The sequence below is a fragment of the Ursus americanus genome, chromosome 25 (assembly GCF_024610735.1).
Source record: "Ursus americanus isolate L20-20 chromosome 25, mUrsAme1.1.p, whole genome shotgun sequence".
NCBI lineage: Eukaryota > Metazoa > Chordata > Mammalia > Carnivora > Ursidae > Ursus > Ursus americanus.
The window spans coordinates 18,109,155-18,128,946 of NC_142151.1; positions in this window are offsets into that span (position 1 = coordinate 18,109,155).

The window sequence follows — 19,792 nt, forward strand, 5'->3', positions numbered from 1 at the left end:
TAAATCAGAAAAAAAAAATTAAAAACCTTTCTTTCAATAAAAGGTGAGGGAGCTGTATTCTTTAATGTCACAAAAGGCTAAATAAGACTGTAAAAATGTTCCATATTTTAAAAGGCTGAAGTGGCATGATGATTAAATGCAATTTCTGAACTAGAAGAGAACTGTACTGGAGGGGAACAAAGGCTTTAATGACATTATGGGTGAATTGAAAAGTTGGATTGGAATGGTAGCTTAAATGAAAGTATTTCAAATGATGTTAAATTTTCTGCATTTGGTAACTGTGCTTTGATTTGGTAATATCTCTATTTTTTAAAGTATTTATTTATTTGAGAGAGTCAGCGAGCACAAGCAGGGGGATGGCAGAGGGAGAGGGAGAGGCAGACTCCCCAGTGAGCAGGGAGCCTGATATGGGGTTCAATTCCAGGACCCCAGGATCATGACCTGAGCCAGACAGATACTTAACCAACTAAACCACCCAGGGGCCCTAGTAATATCTCTATTCTTAAGAAATAGACACTGGAGCATTCAGGGGTAAAAGACTATGATGTATCCAAACTACTTTATATGGTTCAATCAAAAACTATGTATATATTTGAAGAGAGTACACATGCATCAAGTAATTTAAAATGAAATAAAATATTAATAATAAGTTATTCTGAATAAAGGGTATATACGTGTTCTTTTAATTCTTATAACTTTTCTATAAATTTGAAATCACTTCCAAAAAGTTTCCAAAAATCAAATACAGTCATCTCATCAAAACACTGAACAGAAAAATCATATGTTCTTCTGTTAGGTACAGAAAAGGCATTAGATAAAACAGCATCCATTCGGGATAAAATCGTCAATACAACAGCAATAGAACCTGCTTGATCTGATTAGTAGTATTTACAAAATCCCTACATCTTAAATCATGCTCAAAAGTAAAAATGTACTTCTCCCTTAGGTCAGAACCAGGCAAAGATATTCAGTATTATTACTCCTACCTAGATTTGTATCAGAGATCCTACTCAAGAAAATGAGGAGAGGAAAAGTTATTATACATAAGGATTGAAAAATTTTTTTTACAGATCTAGTACCCAGATCTTGCTTTGAAAAAACTACTCTCCATTTAAAAGACCAAGGTTCTCTGAAGAAATGACTAGTTCTAGATCTGCAGAATGCAAAAGTGAGCCTGGAATATTTTTTTCATCAAGAAGAAAATATTCAAAGACTAATGGTGTCAGGATACATGGAAGTAGAAACTGGCTGGAAGGAACCTCCCCTAACAAAATGTGGGGCCTAATTTTAGTATCAAAATGAATTACGAACTTAATGGCTGATAGATAACACATTGAATTGAAATAAACACACATAGATCCATGGTAATATTAAAAAGAAAGAGGAAGGAGAAAATGTTGAGTTAAGAGGAATGTACTAAAAAATAAAAGATTCAAAAAATTATGATTTTCTATCTGCTAATGTAGTTTTAACGATTTTAACAAGAATAATCAATAAGACCTAAAACAATCTGTGACATGTTGGATAAAAGTCTATTTACAAGATCTCAGAGTATCACTCCCCAGATGATTTATTAACTACAAAGGAGAAAATGTGCTTTTACAATGGAAAGATTTGTGTGTTACTCCTGGCATAGTGGAAAGACCCAACGTCATATGCCTCCAGCTATGATACAGTAAGAGTTACCCAACATCACCCATACCATGGTCTTGTCAAAAATATTTGACCTAAGTCAAGTCATAAACATACATTATTAGTACAAGTTGTTCTGCAAGACAAAGGGCTGGACTCTTCAAAGAATCAAATATGAAGAATGGCAGAAAATTCTAGGACTTCTATGGCTTGTGAGAAATTGAAAAGACATAACCAATGATAATTCATCTATATTGACTGAATCCTCAATGGGATAAAACAAATTTGCAACAGACATTTTTGCTACAACAGAGGAAAGTTTGCTTGTTACATCATAACTTTGAATTCATACTAATTTTCTAAAATGTAATATATTATGGCTGGGTAGGAAAATGTCTTTGTCTTTGATGATTCATGCTGAAGTAGTTAGCAAAATATCTTGATGTTTGAAGCATTCATTTAGAGAAGGGAAAATGGTGCAAGTAGATAGCATATTAGCAATTGGTCAATGTTAGTGATGGGTACACAGGTGTTCACTTTACTGTTCACTCAACTTTCCTGAGCATTTGAAATTTTTCAAAATAAAAGACAAATTTTTAAAAAGTTAAAAGCAGACCTCTAAATTAAAGCATGTTTTTGTCTTTGAAAGCTGATTTCTCATTTAAATGAATTTGACACAGGTCCAAACTAATTATCAAAGCATGAGGCTTTTGAAGGATACCATTAATTGAAATTCAGAGCCGTGATACTAACTATTCAGAGTGAAGTGGCTATATTATGAACAACTTGCTTTTTTCACAGGGTCTGATCCATGTTATTTCGAGTGTTTTTCTTTTTTGATTGAAAACATCAAGGTTTTATTTAATTGTATAAATTATGCCCTTGGCTTTAAAAACTCGACAAAATAGATGCAAAAAATTAATTACAATATTGTCAGAATCAACCATTAAACAGCAGGATACAAGCATCATAAAATTAGCATTTTCATCTAATCATGCTAGTGTCATCTGCTAATTTCAAATAGACCCCATACACAGACATTATTTTTCAAAGCATCCTTACACAAACCCTTAATTCATTTTGAGCCTTGTAACAACATTTGGAATCAGTCAAAGTTCTGAAAGAGATGATCCTTACTTCTCAAAAAAGAAATTAGGAGAATTATGGTTTATTAACTTTGAATTCAAAGAAGGTGAATGCTATGCAAAATGATGGGTTTTTTTGCCTTAATTCTTATGACTGGCAATGCTTCCGAAGACTAAGTTATCTCAAATTGCTCAATATAACACTGATTTAGTGAAATCTTGTCAGAAAATATTTCTTTTCTTTCTTCTTATTCCATTCTCACAGGCATTAAATGTTTTCGTTATACTAAGAAATGTGAGCAGTTATCAAAGTGTATTGTGAGAGTGAAGGTTGAATTTTCCTGACAATCTCTCAAACATACCTTTCCCTAATATGCTGCCTACAAATAAGGCTCATCACTTCTGTGCATCTACAATATCAATCACTTTATTAGGTACCTAATAAACATCTGCTATTAAAAATAAATTCTATGCATGAAATACTTTTCTCAATAGACTGCACTTCCTTCTTTTAATCTCCTTATAGGCAATATTTTTCTTCATTAGTTTATGATTTCTTCAATCTCTCCTTCAATAATTATGTATTGAAAGCCTACTACAGTTCAGACTCTATGTTAGCTTCTGGATCTGCAAAAATCATTAAGGCATGTTCTCTGACCTTTAGGGGATCTTAAATCTAGGGAGGACAAAGACATTTGAAAACAGATTACAAAAACATAATCTTATAATAACAATAAGGTAATTATCTGCAAAGAGCCATAAGACCAAAACAATTGCTGATGGTATGTTGGTCCTTATCCCAAATGGTTGCTTATACAAGAAGAGAAATGATACTAAGGCAAGAGCAGATAAGCCCCTTAGAAATTATAGCTCTTAATTATTAGAGATAAATCAATGTTTGTTATTAAAGATAAGTAGTAGGGATTGAGAATAGTTGATGAGAAAATGAGAATCTAGAAAAAAAATTATTTCAATCCATTAATTAGTCATTTACACTTATCTCAATTAATCTTAGTTCCTGTTTTTGCCAAACACAGACTATTAAAAGGAATTTATGTTGAAAATTGTGTTTGAAACTTCTGAGTTCCTTCAATTCTTGCATTTGTTAAACATTTAGTACTTTTTCTATTTTATTTTATCCTGCCAGTATTACTATTCTAGTAAAGTCAGGTGTGAAGAAGAGATTTCAGATCATAAAGGCTGCTTAGGACCTGTGAAAACACCAAGTATTCTTCTCATCATAACAGACCTACTTCTGATAGAATGAAGAACTGTGACTGTAACTCTGACATGAACTAGATACTTGGAGGAGTATATTTAAAAGCTTAGGTTAAAAGAAAATTTGAGGGGCTCCAACCCTGGGTTGTAGGAGAGAGTTCTGTTGTCATTACAAAACTTTATGATTTGAGGAAAGAATATCAATCTTGGTGATTAATGATTCTATGGGAATGCAGGTGCTCAATTTCTGCCATTGCTTCTAGTATTTTTTTTTTCTTCTTAGAGAATGAGGTATCCATAACTTGTGAGGACAATCTTCACCTGTGTTTGGAATTCCATCACCACCCTCCACCTCAGAGACCTAAATTCTAACAGGTTAAAATTGTCAGCCAAATACTGATCACAGCCAAATCTCTAGCTCAGAATTTTTTTCAAGAACCAAGACCTCTGAGTCCATCCTTCCTATTTGACATTTCTAATTATATATCCTATAGTCACCTAAATTCAAGTGTTCCGTTTAAGCAAGAATTATTAGTTGCAAGTGACAGAAGCTGACTCTAGATCATTTAAATGTCCAAAACAATTTTTGGAAAGGACCAGAAAAGCTGAATTGAGACTAAAGAGCTGGGAATAGTTACCAAAACTGTGGTGCAGAATGTTTCCTCTGCCAAACAACTGAACACTAAACACCAAGGAACATTTTTGCACTGGGCAATTGGTCTTGCAGCTTCTACCCTCCTACGACGACTACTACTATTACTATCGGTACTACTGCTGCAACCACTGTTGCTACTACCAGCAATAGTAGTACGACTACTCAAGAGAGGGAAGAGAAACAGGGAGAGAGATTAACCCCAGCACTGATTGCTTGTGTCACCAGCTTCAAAATTAAAGCCCATTGCAAGAAATCACTGAAGCAAAGATCTTACGTCTGCGTGTGCCTGCTCCATTTGAAACTGGGAAAGTTTCTAGTCCAATGTCCACAGCTGAATTCATTATCTTCTTTCTCTCTTTTCACCCTATTTTTTTTTTTTTATTTCTCTATAGGCTATCACCAACCAGTCAACTCACTTAAACTACAAACTTGGACTCCATCTTTGACTCCTCACTTCCTTATTTTCAATCATTCCTGGTCCTATATGTCAGTTTTCTTAATTATCTGTTAGATTTATCTCTTCTTACTGTCTTAATTCAGGTCTTCATAATTTCTCGTTTGCATTATTGCAACAACTTATTAGCTTCTCTCCCTGCCTCCAGTCATTCCTCCGCAATCCATTTCTCAAATGATGAGAATGCTCTTTCTAAAATAAAAATCTTCCCAGTGTCTCACATGTTCTAATCCTTCAGTTTCTCTACTAGCCTTCAAGGCAGACAAAAGTAACTTGGATGTCTATATTCAAAGATTGCTATCTGGTTCCTTTTCGTCTCTCCAACAGTGTCACTAACTTAGTTCATCACTACCATTATCATCATCATTACCATTACAACTATACATTAGTTCAAACCCTATGGAAGTGGATATAGCTCCATTACCCTCATGGATGCAACTACAGCAAAACAGTGTGAAGCTAGATTTAGATTTTCTTTAATGAAAAAATTAAATATAACAATAAAAATAGGTGGATAATTATTTGTTTTTGCTTCCACATTTTACATTTTATTTATTTTTTACTTATTTTTAAAAATTGAGGTATAATTGACATTTAACATTATATTAGTTTCAGGTATACAACATAATCATTCAATACTTGTATGCACTGTGAAGTGATCACCACATTCTAGTTTCTGGAAGTTTGGTAGTGACTGGAGAAGCCTCAAGCAATGAATTGGAAAATCCAGAAAAATTCTGGATTCTGATTTGCTTTGATGGAGGGGGTTTGTTCTATGCTTTCCATTTTATTTGTTTTACTTTTAGTAAGAAATTACCAATAAAAAGCCAAATCATATTGCATCTGATCTTAAGGAATACAAACTTCAAACTTAAACCTTTGTTGTGAAATATGAGGACTCAGAATTGTGAATGGTTTTGTTGCATAGAGAACCAATTAAAGCTTTGGTGTCAAAGATCCAAAATTTGGAGTTCCAGATTTACCACTTACCACTTACCAGGAATCCTAGAACATTACCATTCCCAGAGCCTCAACTATCAAAGTTACATAGCAATGCCTGTCTCAAAGAATAAGGTAAGATCATGGAAGCAAGCAACATAGTGGTAGACTAAAAGTTAGTTTCCCTGTTTTCTCTGTGTGTCCAGACACTAAAATTTAATGTGAATATGATTATAATAATGACAATAATAATAATCAATATTATTGAGCATTTCCTATGTGCCATTAATCTAACAGTTTAATGCATATAATCTAGTTTAATCCCCACAACAACTTTTTGAGGACTGAATCAAGGAAAGAACTAATTGTAAAGGATATTTAAAAGTATATTATAAATTTATATTATTTTCTTATATGTAACTATGAAATTATAAACTAATTTTAGAAAGCTAATTATGTTCAATAAATCAATCTCCAGTTCATATATAAATACACTTCCAACTGTAATATGGTAGAACTACCCATGCACTTTAAAGGTGGTGTTCTCATAAGGTGATGTGATGTTGATGGCAAATGGTTTTCTCCCACCCAGAATCTAGGCCAAAAGGGACAAAACTCTTTGTAGTCTTACTTCGCAGACAGATTTTTTTTCTTATAGTCCCTTTCACTGAGTGAGGTTTTAAAAATTCTAGCTTTGTGTAGTGGTCTCAGTTTCAAATTCACTGCTTGTTCAGAATTAAGAATCAAGACTCTTGATTACTAAAAGAAACCAACAACCACAGGCTGACATAATTAACAGGCTAGGCTTATGATTCTGCTTTCCAACTTTTTCCTTTCCTTTTCTCTATTGCTGTGTTTTTTTCTTTTCTTTCCTCTCTCCTTTCCTTCCCTCCTCCTTTCCTCCCTCCCTGCCCTTCTCCTTGCCTCTCTCCCTCCCTTCCCTTCTTTTTTCTTTTTTTAAAGATTTTTATTTATTTATTTGAGAGAGACAGCCAGCGAAAGAGGGAACACAAGCAGGGGGAGTGGGAGAGGAAGAAGCAGGCTCCCAGCAGAGGAGCCTGATGTGGGGCTCGATCCCAGAACGCTGGGATCATGCCCTGAGCCAAAGGCAGAAGCTTAATGACTGTGCCACCCAGGTGCCCCTCCCTCCCTTCCCTTCTTTTCCTCCCTTCCTCCTTTCCTCCCCAGCCTTCCTCCCTTCCTCCCTCCCTTCCTTCTTCTTCTTCTTTTTTTTTTTTTTTTGTCATTTAGATTTACTTTGTTATGAGAACAGCAATACAATGAAAAGATATGTATTTGGTTTTATCTACTATTTATAGTCATGATATCTGGTCTGGACTGTTGCTGAAAACAGAAAACAATATTAGGTTTTTAAAATACATTTTACTGGGACCAGAACAGAAACATACAGAAATAGCAAGAGATAAAACCAGAATTAACATCATCTACTTATTTGCAATGTAATTGTTTTTTTCTAATTTCTTAACGTGTTTGTAGCTTTATTGTCAATATTTTTACAACTATTTCTTTGAAAGCAAGTAGACACACAGACATACAGAAGAGTATATAAATCAAAAGTTTATAGTTATTAAAAATAAAACAAACTCATTCACGAAAATGCCACCCAAGAAGTAAAAATTACCAACATCTTGAACATACTTAAAACATTTAAAAACTCTGTTTAATTCCCATTCCATGTATATGTACAAATGTACATATATAGGGAATTAGAAGATTACTATTGTTTTATACTGTCAGCATGCACTTAGACTCACTAGACATTTATGTCCTCTGCTGCTCTTCATTAAGTCCTATGTTTGACTTCCCATCTGTAATATTTTTCTCTTCCTTAAAAAGCACTCTTTTGTATTACCTTTTGCAAAATTATGGACTGTTGAATTCTCAGTTTTAGTTTGTCTGCAAATATGTCTCATGTTTCTTTTTAAAGGATCTTTTTCTGGCTTTGAAATGCTAAGCTTGCAGTTATAATCTTTCAATACTTGGAAGATGTCATTGTGTTGTCTTCTGGCTTCTGTGAGAAGTCAGTTGTTTGTCCTGTGGTTGCTATTATGACTATCATTGGTCCTTTTCTCCTAGCTGTTTTAAAAACTTTCATACTTGATTTTTAGTAAGTGTACTATAATGTAGATAGGTGGAGTTTTCTTTATGTATGTCCTGCTTGGGTTTCATAAGTTTCAGGACACTCTCAGCTTCATCAAACATTGCTTCTGCCCCCAATGTATCCTTCTTTTTGCTCCTGGATTTCAATGACAGATGTGTTAGATTTTTCATTTATCTTCATTACTTTTATCCTCTCTTCAATATTTTCCATTATTATGTCTGTCTGTGTCATTTTGAATGTTTCCTGTCCTATATTCCAGTCCACTAAATCATTTTATTCAGCTCTGTCTAATCTGTCCAACTGGTCTATTTTTTTGAGGAATTGGACTTTGCATTGATTTTTTTTTTTTTTTACTGCTTCTAATTCACTGTCCAAATTTTTACTCTTGTCTTCTACTTCCTTGAATTTATTCATCATAATTGTTCTGCGGTCCATGTGTAATAGCTCCATGATCTGTATCCCTTATGGTACTGCTTCTATTTTGTATTCTTTCTCCCTTTTTAAGAATATTGTCTTACCGCCTCATATTACTCTTAGTTTTTGAGTTCTGAACACTGTATATAAATTCTGTAAAAATATTATTTTCTGCATGATGTCATCTTCCTTTTTCATGAGCCCTGAATTCTAATTTTGGTCCTTACAGCCTTGTGAGCTTTTCGAAAGATTTTTAGTTTCTCAGCTATCTGGGAGTAGTCGCTCAAATGTCCATGTTATTATTTTCTTCTGTTTCACTCTTCTCTTTAAATTTTTACCTAACTTTCTTCAAACTTTTATTTTATTTTTTATTTTATTTTATTTTATTTTCAGTTTTTCTAACCAGCTTCTCTAGGGTTGGCTCAATAATTACTTCTTTTGCCATTATCAGAATTTAATTACTGCTAAGATAAAAGATATAAGTGTATTTACTAAGAAGTCAGCATAGAAATGTCCAGGTTCTAGGTCAGGTTATCTGCCCTGGTGAAGACTGTGCTATGATCTCAATGCTTGTGTCCCCTCAATATGCATATGTTGAAATCCTACCCCCCAACACGATAGTTTTAGGAGGTGGAATCTTGAGAAGTGATTAGGTCATGAGGGTGGAGTCATGAGATTAGTGGCTTTCTAAAAGAGACCCCAGTGAGATCCCTTGTCCCTTTGCCATATGAGATTATAGCTGAAAGGGATTATCTATGGACCAGAGAGTGGGTTTTCATTAGACATTGAATCTACTGGCAACTTGGTCTTGGATTTCTCAGCTTCCAGAACTGTGAGAATTTCTATTGTTTATATGCTGCCCGGTCTACAGTATTTTATTATAGCAACCCAAATGGACTAAGACAGATAGCAAGGAATCTTTGAAAAGAAAAAAATGACTTTGGACAGTTGTGTGACATCCTCTGTAGATAATAAAAGAAAAAAAGAAAGAGAAAGAAAAAGCTAGTTAGAAATTGTAAAACCGTGTGGGCTCATAAACTGTGTATTTTAGAGTGGACAGAATTTCATATAGCAGATATCTCCCTCATAAATTTCTTTGCATTGAAATATATGTGATATTCTCAATTTAATCAGCCTTTACTCATTGCTTTCCTATACAAATTATCATCAAAAAAAGTGAATAGGACTTAGTCATACCCTTGCAGAAGTTCACAATCCAGTGTGTATTTTTGTGTATGTGCACATCTGCTACACACTTAAGTTTAGGGTAGGAAAAACATACAAAGACTGTATTTAATTCTAACACAAGGTATATTAGGATAAATCTTAAAATGGAGCTACAAAGCACAAGTTCATGAAAAAAAAAAAAAGGAGAATTCAGTAGGTACTGAAGGGGTATTGTAGAGATTCTTGGGAGTACTACTCTAATGGTCTGAGTAGGATAGACAACCATGACAAATACTGGGAGTAGGAAGCACATTCCAGACCCATGTGAAGAACCTGAGCATAGGTCTTCAAGGAATAATACATGGTGGCTATGTGACACTGGACTAAAGTGCCTCACTAATGATAATAAGGTCAGATTAAGAAGATTTACCAGAGAGCTCTAGTATTTGAGGATGAAACCATAATGACATGGAGAATTTCATTCATCAGAAATTCCTATAGATCATTTTCACAATATAATCATAAAAAAAGAAAGACTACACTACACAGAGGGGGTTCTAGATATTTCCCTTCATGAGGAAAAGTGGAAGATCAGAAGGTGTCAACAGGTCCTTGGCTGGTTTTAGACTAACCAAGTACATCTGACAATTGGGAGGACATATTTTAAAAACAGATAGGATCCTGAAGCCAAAAAGCTCACAATAAAAGTATAGACCCATGCCCTATCTTTTCCCTGTTTATGAATTACTTTAAATACTTTCAGCGGTTTCTCTTTCTACTCCTCCTCCTCTGTATTTTCTATAACTGAATATATAATTAACAATTTTAGATATCATCTTTTGACTCGTTCTCCTGTAGATGAAATTAACCTTATATAGACCTACCTTGCTTTCTCATTAATGAATATAGTTTTATCCAAATTTTAAAAAGTGCTATACTACTAAGAGAATTATAAATTTTTCATTACAGAATCAAGTAGAGTTCTATGATTTCCTTTTTTGTACAGTTTAATTTTCTGAAGTTAATAGCTCCCTCATTTTTCACTTGTCTGATTTTCTATAGGCCTATCCCTAAATTCAACTACCTGGTAAGATTGAGCACACATCAAGCAAACTTGTGTCCTCTGAATATTCATACTCATCAAATAACTATTATTTGTTCTTTCTGTTTCAAACTGGACAGATTACTCTCAAGACATGTTGCATATCTATAATCCTGAGTTTTTCTTATGGTTCTTTTACGTTGAACCGCTTGCTATTTCTTATTATTTTTCTCTTACTTTGTTTACTTCTTCCCTTATTAATATAATATACCTTCATAACTAATTGCCTAAGTAGAGGAGAGGTATATATCTGAGTCCTTGAACGTCTGCATCTTTATTCTAACCTTACAGTTCAGTAATCATTTGGCTGGGTCTATTACTCTAGGTTAATATTTAGAATTTTGAAGACTTCACTCCATTCTTATGTCATGTAAGTTTTATTTTTTTAAATGTCATTTTTTTCTCATTTTTATATCAATTGTTTTTCCTTTCTTTAAGTTTTTATCGTGTCCACATTAATCTCTAGTGTTATATTCATGTTTTCTGCATGAGTAAAAAGTTTGTCTAATCCAGTTCACTGGTCACTTAGAGAGCCTTTTAAAATGAAAATCTCAGCAGTGCCTAGATGGTGCAGTTGGTTAAGCAACCAACTCTTGGTTTTGGCTCAGGTCTTGATCTCATGTGTTGTAAGATCGAGCCCCACATCAGGCTCTGCATTCAGCATGCAGTCTCCTTAAGACTCTCTCTGTCTCCCTTTGCCCTTCTCCCTGCACACAGACACACACACTCTTTTTCTAAAATAAATAAATCTTTTTAAAAAAATGAAATGAAATGAAAGTCTCATTTTTCATGTTCTTCATGTAAGGATTTTTTTTTCTTTATTTTGTTTTTGGAGAATTTTTTTCTTTAATTTTTTTCTATTATCTTTTTTGGGAAATTTTAAAATCAGAAAATCTATTTTTTTTCTCTCTCTTTCTGTGTGTGTGTGTGTGTGTGTATCTGTGCACGTGTTTATATATGTGTGTGTATCCCTGTTTTTTAATCTTTTCTAATTTCCAGAAATTATCTTTGACATTATCCTTTCAGTCTTCTACTGGAGGTTTTATTTATGCTATCACAATTTATTTCTGAGGCCTTTTTTGGTCTTTTTCTCTGATTGTTTCTTGTCAATATTACCCTGATGGCAAAAAGTTTATAAAAAATGTTCAATACCATATGTCATCAAGCAAATGCAATTAAAACAACAATGAGATACCAATCACTACATATCTACTAGAATGGCTAGATTCCAGAATACTGACACCACCAAATGCTGGTGAGGATGTGAGCAACAGAAACGCTCAATTACTGGCAGAAATGCAAAATAGGGGGTGCCTGGGTGGCTCATTTGATTAAGTGTCTGCCTTTGGCTTAGGTCATGATCCTAGGGTCCTGGGATCAAGTCCCGCATCTGGGCGCCCTGCTCAGCTGGGAGCCTGCTTCTTCCTCTCCCTCTGCCACTCCCTCTTCTTGTGATCTCTCTCTCTCTCTTTCTCTTTCTGTCAAATAAATAAATAAATAAAATCTTAAAAAAAAAGAAAAGAAATGCAAAATGGTACAGCAACTTTGGAAGACAGTTGGGCAGTTTCTTACAAAACTAAACATACTCTGACCATACAATACAACAATTGCACTATTTGATATTTACTGAAAGGAAATGCAAACTTAGGCCCCCCAAAAAACCTGCACACAAATGTTTATAGCAGTTTTCTTCATAATTGCCAAAACTTGGAAGAAGCCCAAAAGCCCTTCAGTAGGTAAATGGACAAATAACGTTGACACATACAGACAATAGAATATAATTCAGCACTGAAAGGAAATGAGCTATCATACCAAGAAAAGATATGAAAGAAACTTACATACATATTACTAAGTGAAAGAAGCCAGCATGAAATGACTACATATAGTATGACTGCAACTATATGGCTCTGGAAAAGACGAAACTATGGAGACAATGAAAAGTTTAGTTTTTGCCATAAGTAGAGTGGGTAGGGAAAGGATGAATAGACAGAGTACAGAGGATTTTTAGGGCAGTGAAAATACTCAGTATAATGTTGTAATGATGGATATATATCATAATGTATTTATCCAGACTTAGAATGCCCAACACCATGAATGTTGGACTGTAGACTTCAGGTGATTCTGACGTTTCAATGTAGATTCATCCTTGGTAATAAATATACCACTCTGGTGGGGGATGTTAATGATGGAGAAAGTTATGCATGTGTGGGGACGGGGGTGTATGGGAAATCTGTGGGCCTTCCTTTCAATTTTGCTGTGAACCTAAAACTACTCATAAAATAAGTAAAGTTTAAAACAAAACAGGAGTGAGAGACTAAAAAGTTGGAGGAGTTCATAAAGAAAGACATGTTCCCTCACTGATTTAATTTACAATTAGCAGATGGAGATATCATTTTCATGAGGCCATCTCTCCAAAGCAGATTGTAGTGAGAGGAGGATTCTTTGCCTTGCTGTCTGGGAGAATGGGAATAGGAAGGTATGGACATGCATCCAGCTATCTTTTGTCTGGGAGCAGAGATGTGAGTAAGAGATAAAGGAATTGATCGTTTCTTTGCGAACTTTCATCATATCTGAGTGCTTGATGCGTGAGAGTCCATGAATATTTACCATTTAATTTTTCCGTAGAAAGATTTTGTCTTTCTGTGAATTGGGGCAGTGGGGTAGGGTGGGGAGAAGAAAGGAAAAGAGCAAAAGATAGAATGACTTCTGCATAAGACAAAAATCTCCTGGCCTGTATCAGATAATCATGCATCTGTTTTAACATATTCTTCCCTTTAGAGTCCTAATTCCCTGTAAACTTCTACTATCCCTTAAATAATATTCTTTCTTTAATCCCCTTCCTGCTTATACCATACGCTTCCTCTCAAAACAATTCCAGAAAAAAAATTCTGAACTCTTCTCTCAAACATTTTTTACTTCATTGGTGTCACTTAGCTTTTCGATTGTCATCACATCTTCTTTCCTAAATCTGGTGACAAATAGGTTTCATGAAAAATGCCACTTGCAATGGACTATAATGGCTGTTTGAAAGACTGTGTAGAGAGGGGATTTAAGGCCAATTCCATCTTAATAGAAATGAGTTCTGGAGCTGATTAGTGATGTTCGCTGCTGGAGTTGAGGGAATGAGGAGTCTGGTGCAAATGCTGTGTGTTTGCTGATACTGATGTAAACCTTTCACACAGACCACACACTCTTTTTAGTTTAACCTTTTCCTGTTTTTATTATCCATTTGTGATGCTGACTCATTTATATAACTAACAACAACTTGAGCACAAGGCGTGAAGACATATTACCTTTATCTACAAGGCAATTGCATCATGCATGAAACATGAGATAAGACCTCACTTACCAAGTCCATAGAACATTTGTGAAAATCAAATGAGAGAATATGCATAAAAATGCCATGAAAATTTCCATCTTGATAGATTATTAAATGCTTTTTTAAGGCAAAAGATATGTTATTAATCTTCCTTTTCACTAGGCAGTACCTAAAACAAAGCTTTGCACACGACAGATGTACAATCAATGTTTTTTTGAATTGAGCTGTGTCACTCACTTGCTCCCTGATTATTCTGACCTGAAGACAGACAGAGAGAGAGTGTTTATGTGTGTGAAGCAGCAATGGGGTGCTATAACTATAGTAGGCCAAAATCAATAAATTATCATTTTGAAAAGTCACACATAATTGATAATGGTGTTCAGCATCTCTCCTTTGCAATGTAATGTCCTTAGGGGAAGGGAACTGTGTCTCATCCTACCTAGCAAATTATGTAGTAAAATGTGCAGCATTATAGACATGAGATAAATAATAATTAATGTTGGTGAATTAACCTGATGAAATGTTCCCTAAATAGCATCCCATAAGACTATAAAATATGATTTGTTCTAAAGTTAAAAGTAAAGGCTGCTAGTTCGTTAATCCCCCCCACATTTCTTTTTCATCTTGGGGTAAATGGTTTTCAGGACCATTAACCTATTTGGCAGAACTCCACTTTGTTATTTGCCAGCTTCTATACCTGGATTTTTGTAAAGCTGTGCTCATTCTATCAAGTTTATAGCATTTCTACCAGAATGCTTACCTTAGGACTTCTAATATTAAGAATGATAAAAACAACTTTCCAACTCACTGTTTCATTGAAGAGCATAAAACACATGCACATTGAATCTAAATATGACTGTATTCCCTAATTCTTCCTAGCTCAAATCGGCTCCACTTTCTGACTCTTCAAATCACTCAAAATGAATCACAATTTATTTATTCATTCAAACAAGGCAGGTTTTAATCATCCTCATATTTTGCTTTTCTTTGACTGCCATATTCAGTCATGTCCTAAGAGTGCTCGATTTCACCTTCTAAATGCCTTTGACTCTATTCTCAATTCCACTGTCATTCCCTTTGTTCAGGTCATTATGATTTTAGGAGACAGCAGCCGTAACATCTTAATGCTTTCTCCCCTTTCCTCTCTTCAAATTACTGGCAATGCTGCACCAAACTTTGTTTTAAAAAATTAGTGTCACACTCCTACTTAGCAACCTCTGACAAATGATTACTGCTCATGACATAAACGACACATACCTGCATAAACCTGGTTCTAACCTTTTTTTACTAACAATACCATGCCTCTCCTTCTCCTTTCACAAAAGCCAGTGTCCCTGCCATACTGAACATTTCAGCATCTATCTCTTTACACTGTTATTCCTTTGTCCAGAGTGCTCTCCTTTCCTGCAGTGTCTTTCCTTTCCTGTGTTCACTGCGGAACATCTTCATTAATCCCTCTGAAGTTTGCAACCGGCAGCTGTCAATCAGACACAGTCTGCAGGTGTTATCCATATGGATGGAACAAGTTCAAAAACGAAGCTAAATTGAAATGTCTTTTGATAAGATTTCAACCTCATTCCCCACCATTCCTGAGTATCTTACTCTATCCTGATCTAACATTACCTGACAAGCTTCTCTATGCCTCTGTTTCTGTGTAATAAATAATAGCCTTTATAACACAGGATGCCTATATTAAATTACCATAGAACAATGTTTTGCACACAATAAGGGTGAGGATTATTAGACACAATAATATGGTAATTTGAAATAATAATATGGTTATTATTATTATTAACCATTTGTCCATAAATATAGCTTACTAAAATTTTTTCCAGTTTAGGGTGACCAACAGTCCTGGTTTTCCTAGACTGTTCTGATTCTAACAGTGAAAGTCCTGCATCCAGGGAAATCTCTCAGTCCCTGGCAAACCAGAAGAGTTGTCCACCCTACCAATATCCCCAAACAGAAGCAATCATTTCCATTTCCGGGCTCCTTTTGTACAGTATGCGTGCTTCCTTTTATAGAACTTCATACATTTTTTGTGTGTTGCATAACATGTCTGTTTTTTCCCCCAATTTCCGATTGCTTATGGATTTTTTGTGCCCTTAATTACCAAAGCAGTACCCCAATTTTAGGGAAAATATAACTAAATGAATTCCACAGAAGCATTCAAATGCCAAATTATAAGCTGTTGGCCTGGAAAAATACATATTTGTTGAGTCAATATTTACTCTTTATGGGAAGACTTCAGCAAATAATTTGTAGATAGAATGGAGGAAGTGGAAAATTACTTGGGTATGTGTTCCTGCTGTGATATAGATGAATAATCCTGAATGGACCTAAGACCAGCATAGCTGTTGCCCAAAATTTAGACTCCAGGCCCTAATGCATTAAACTGATCCTAGGCATGTGAGCCATATGTAAATTCTTTGTTTCCCCTGTATTATATGTTAATTTAATTTTTGTTTTTACTGTGAAAAAACTATCTTAATTCTTTGTATGATCTACACAAATTGTCAGATGCTTTTCCATTACTGATGACATAAATTCATTAGGTCTGTGGTTAGAGAGATTACTTGGAGAAAAAAATTATATGTTTATAACTCATATATATGTCAGCAATAGTTTTTAGAAAATACTGTAAAAGACAAATCTATAAAACGCAGGCTGCCAAAATTTGTAGTATTGATTAAATATAGCTATACTGAAGCTGGGAGTAAGGCACAATCATCTTTTTCTACCAAACTTAGTCTGAGGGTGAAGCAATTTTCCATACTTTGTTCTAAAAGCAGGAAAGTAGAGTAGTCAACATAGTGGGTTCTGGACATAATCCTCCCATGAATGTGAATTTGAAGAGTAACAAACTATGTAACCTTTGAAAACGTATGTACCATCTCTATGGTTCAGTTTACTCAGCTGTGAAATAGGAAAAACATCTAATATCACTGATTAAGCAGTCAGTACCATAAATAACAAGTAGCACATCCTTGATAAATTCCAGTAGTTGTTGTTACCACCTTATGTGAATTCGCATTTCTAATGGTTGGATGGGTGTATATAGCCAAAGAGGCACACAATGTGTACTATGTTTGTTTTTCCATATCTGTTTCAAATAGCTAAATCATTAATGGCATTATTTATACATTATCAAATCTAAAATAAAGAGCCAGTTCAAATTCTAATCAAACTGTTAGTTGTTTCAAAATTTATTCATTTGAATGAATCAAAAACTTGGGAATGATGGGGACTGAGAATGCTAGAAAGTAAAATGATGTCTAAGGGCATTTAAATTTTTTTTTTTTAAAGATTTTATTTATTTATTTGACAGAGATAGAGACAGCCAGCGAGAGAGGGAACACAAGCAGGGGGAGTGGGAGAGGAAGAAGCAGGCTCATAGCGGAGGAGCCTGATGTGGGGCTGGATCCTGTAACACCGGGATCATGCCCTGAGCCGAAGGCAGATGCTTAACCGCTGTGCCACCCAGGAGCCCCCAGGGGCATTTAAATTTAGTTTTGATCTTGCTTTTGAATTTGTCCCATCCAAAAACAAGTTAGGCGTTTCAAATATTTATTCATTAGAATGGATAAAAACAACAATGATGATTGTTATAACATGTATCATGTTACAGACTAAAAGGTATATTTATATATGTTGTGGATTTAGGGCTCCAGCAAATACCACCTTTACTTTCCCTAACACATTTGCAACTGATTGAAATATACGCACGCCCATGCACGCGCGCACACACACACACACACACACACACACACAATTAGGATAGATGAAGATCAAGATATAACTTCCTAGGTAAAGACTGAGTTGGTACACTTAGCTTCTGTGTACAGCTCCAGCATGCTTCCTTATACTTCATTCCAGAATTCACTTACTCTACCAAACTGCAGGCCTCATTCTCATAGGGACAAAGCCCATACCAATGTGGTTATCATATGACAGGGAAAGCAGATCACATTGTCTTCTCAGTACCCACAGGGGAGAGAGTTAATAACTCACTGTTATTCCCTTGGCGGGAGGGAGTGAGAACGTGTAGGAAAGATGAAGGTGTCCCATCTGAGCTTTTCCTTCTTGGAGGTGGAATGGAAATTTTCTCCCTTTATGCAGATATAATTAATTAGTGGGGGAATAAGTGTTTGTCTCTAATAATGTCTATGATATTGTTTTTATGATAGTTGACTCAAAAAGGAAGTTATATAATTAAAAGCAGTTACTAAATCAACAAAATAGCAGTATGATCAATTATTTACATCAATTATTTACATTATATTACAATTATAAATTGTTATATAACAATTTACACTAATTGTTATATAATTGTTATATAATTAATCCTAGTTACACCACAAATAGGAAAAGAGGAAATTGACGTACATGATTTGAAGCTCCTATAATACAAAAAATCGGTGCTTACTACAACCTTAAGAAAGTCCACATATTTTTAAGGTTATCCAAAAAAATAATGGCAGTTTAGATAGCCTATAATCCTATTTTGCTCCTAGGCCAAAATATATCAATCCAAAACATGCTGTTTAGGGAATTTGAATAAACAGTCTGAAAAATTCTATCATCTTGTCAAAGAAGGGATAGGAGATGGGGGGGAGGACGGATGGGAGGAGAGATAGGCTGCTCTTAAAGAGGGATAAAAAACACTTGCCTGTGTGCAGTATGGGTTTCTTATAAATGCTGACATAGGCAAACACTCCAGGGATCAGGGGAAATTGGTGATCTAGTAAAATATGGTCTTTAGCTAAAGGTCAAATGAAATTGTACTGGAAACCTTGGGGATACTTTAAAATGGGAGCTAAAGACAGGGGGCTGCTCATTAGAGCTTGTGCTTAAGTACCAGTTTCACTTTATCAGGGAAATTGTTCATTTGTGTGAAAATTTGACCTCTGTCAGTTTGCCAAGCAGGCTGGGCCCGAGGGTGAGCTCAGGCTCACGTGTGCTTGCAGAAGTTAAAGCTACCTGGGGACTACTTTCAAAGGACACTGCCAAGGTTAGCAGACCCAAAATTTGACCTTCTTCTTCTTTCTTTCCATTTATATCTGTTTGTAAAGTTCAAATAGTTCTTTTTTTTCCCTAAAAACGAAAGCGCTTCAAATGCAATAAAGTGATAAAAGATTCCAAAGGGATGCAGCTATAAAAAGAGAAGGTGAAATAAAAATGTTTCGCTTAGGAAGATTGGTTATTTAGGGAAATATAATGCAGATAGCTAATAACAATCACCCTATTTCTTAACCTAAATTAGATTTAGCTTTAAAGTTGTATGGTGCTACCACCTTTTAACCAGAGCAGTATTATTGCTAATGCATTAATGAAGGAAAAGAGGACAGAGGCTTTTTCACAGGATGTTTGTTATCCAGAGAAGCTAATAATTCAGAATTCTTTAAATGCTCCAGATATGTGGACCTTCCTATCATATATCCATATAAATTAAGCTACAAAGGAAAGGGAATGATGGGCCGTGATTTAATGGTATGGATATATAATGATGAGAGTATCATTGAATTTTAAAAATCAGTGTTATGTACCTATTACATGCTAAGATTTTTATTTTTTTCTTTCATATTTCTATTTGCAATTGTTTTGCTTTTGAATGTATCTATTTGCTTACTATCAGTCCCTTTGAACTACTGTCTATGCATCCAGAAGGAATGGACTTTTATCTTA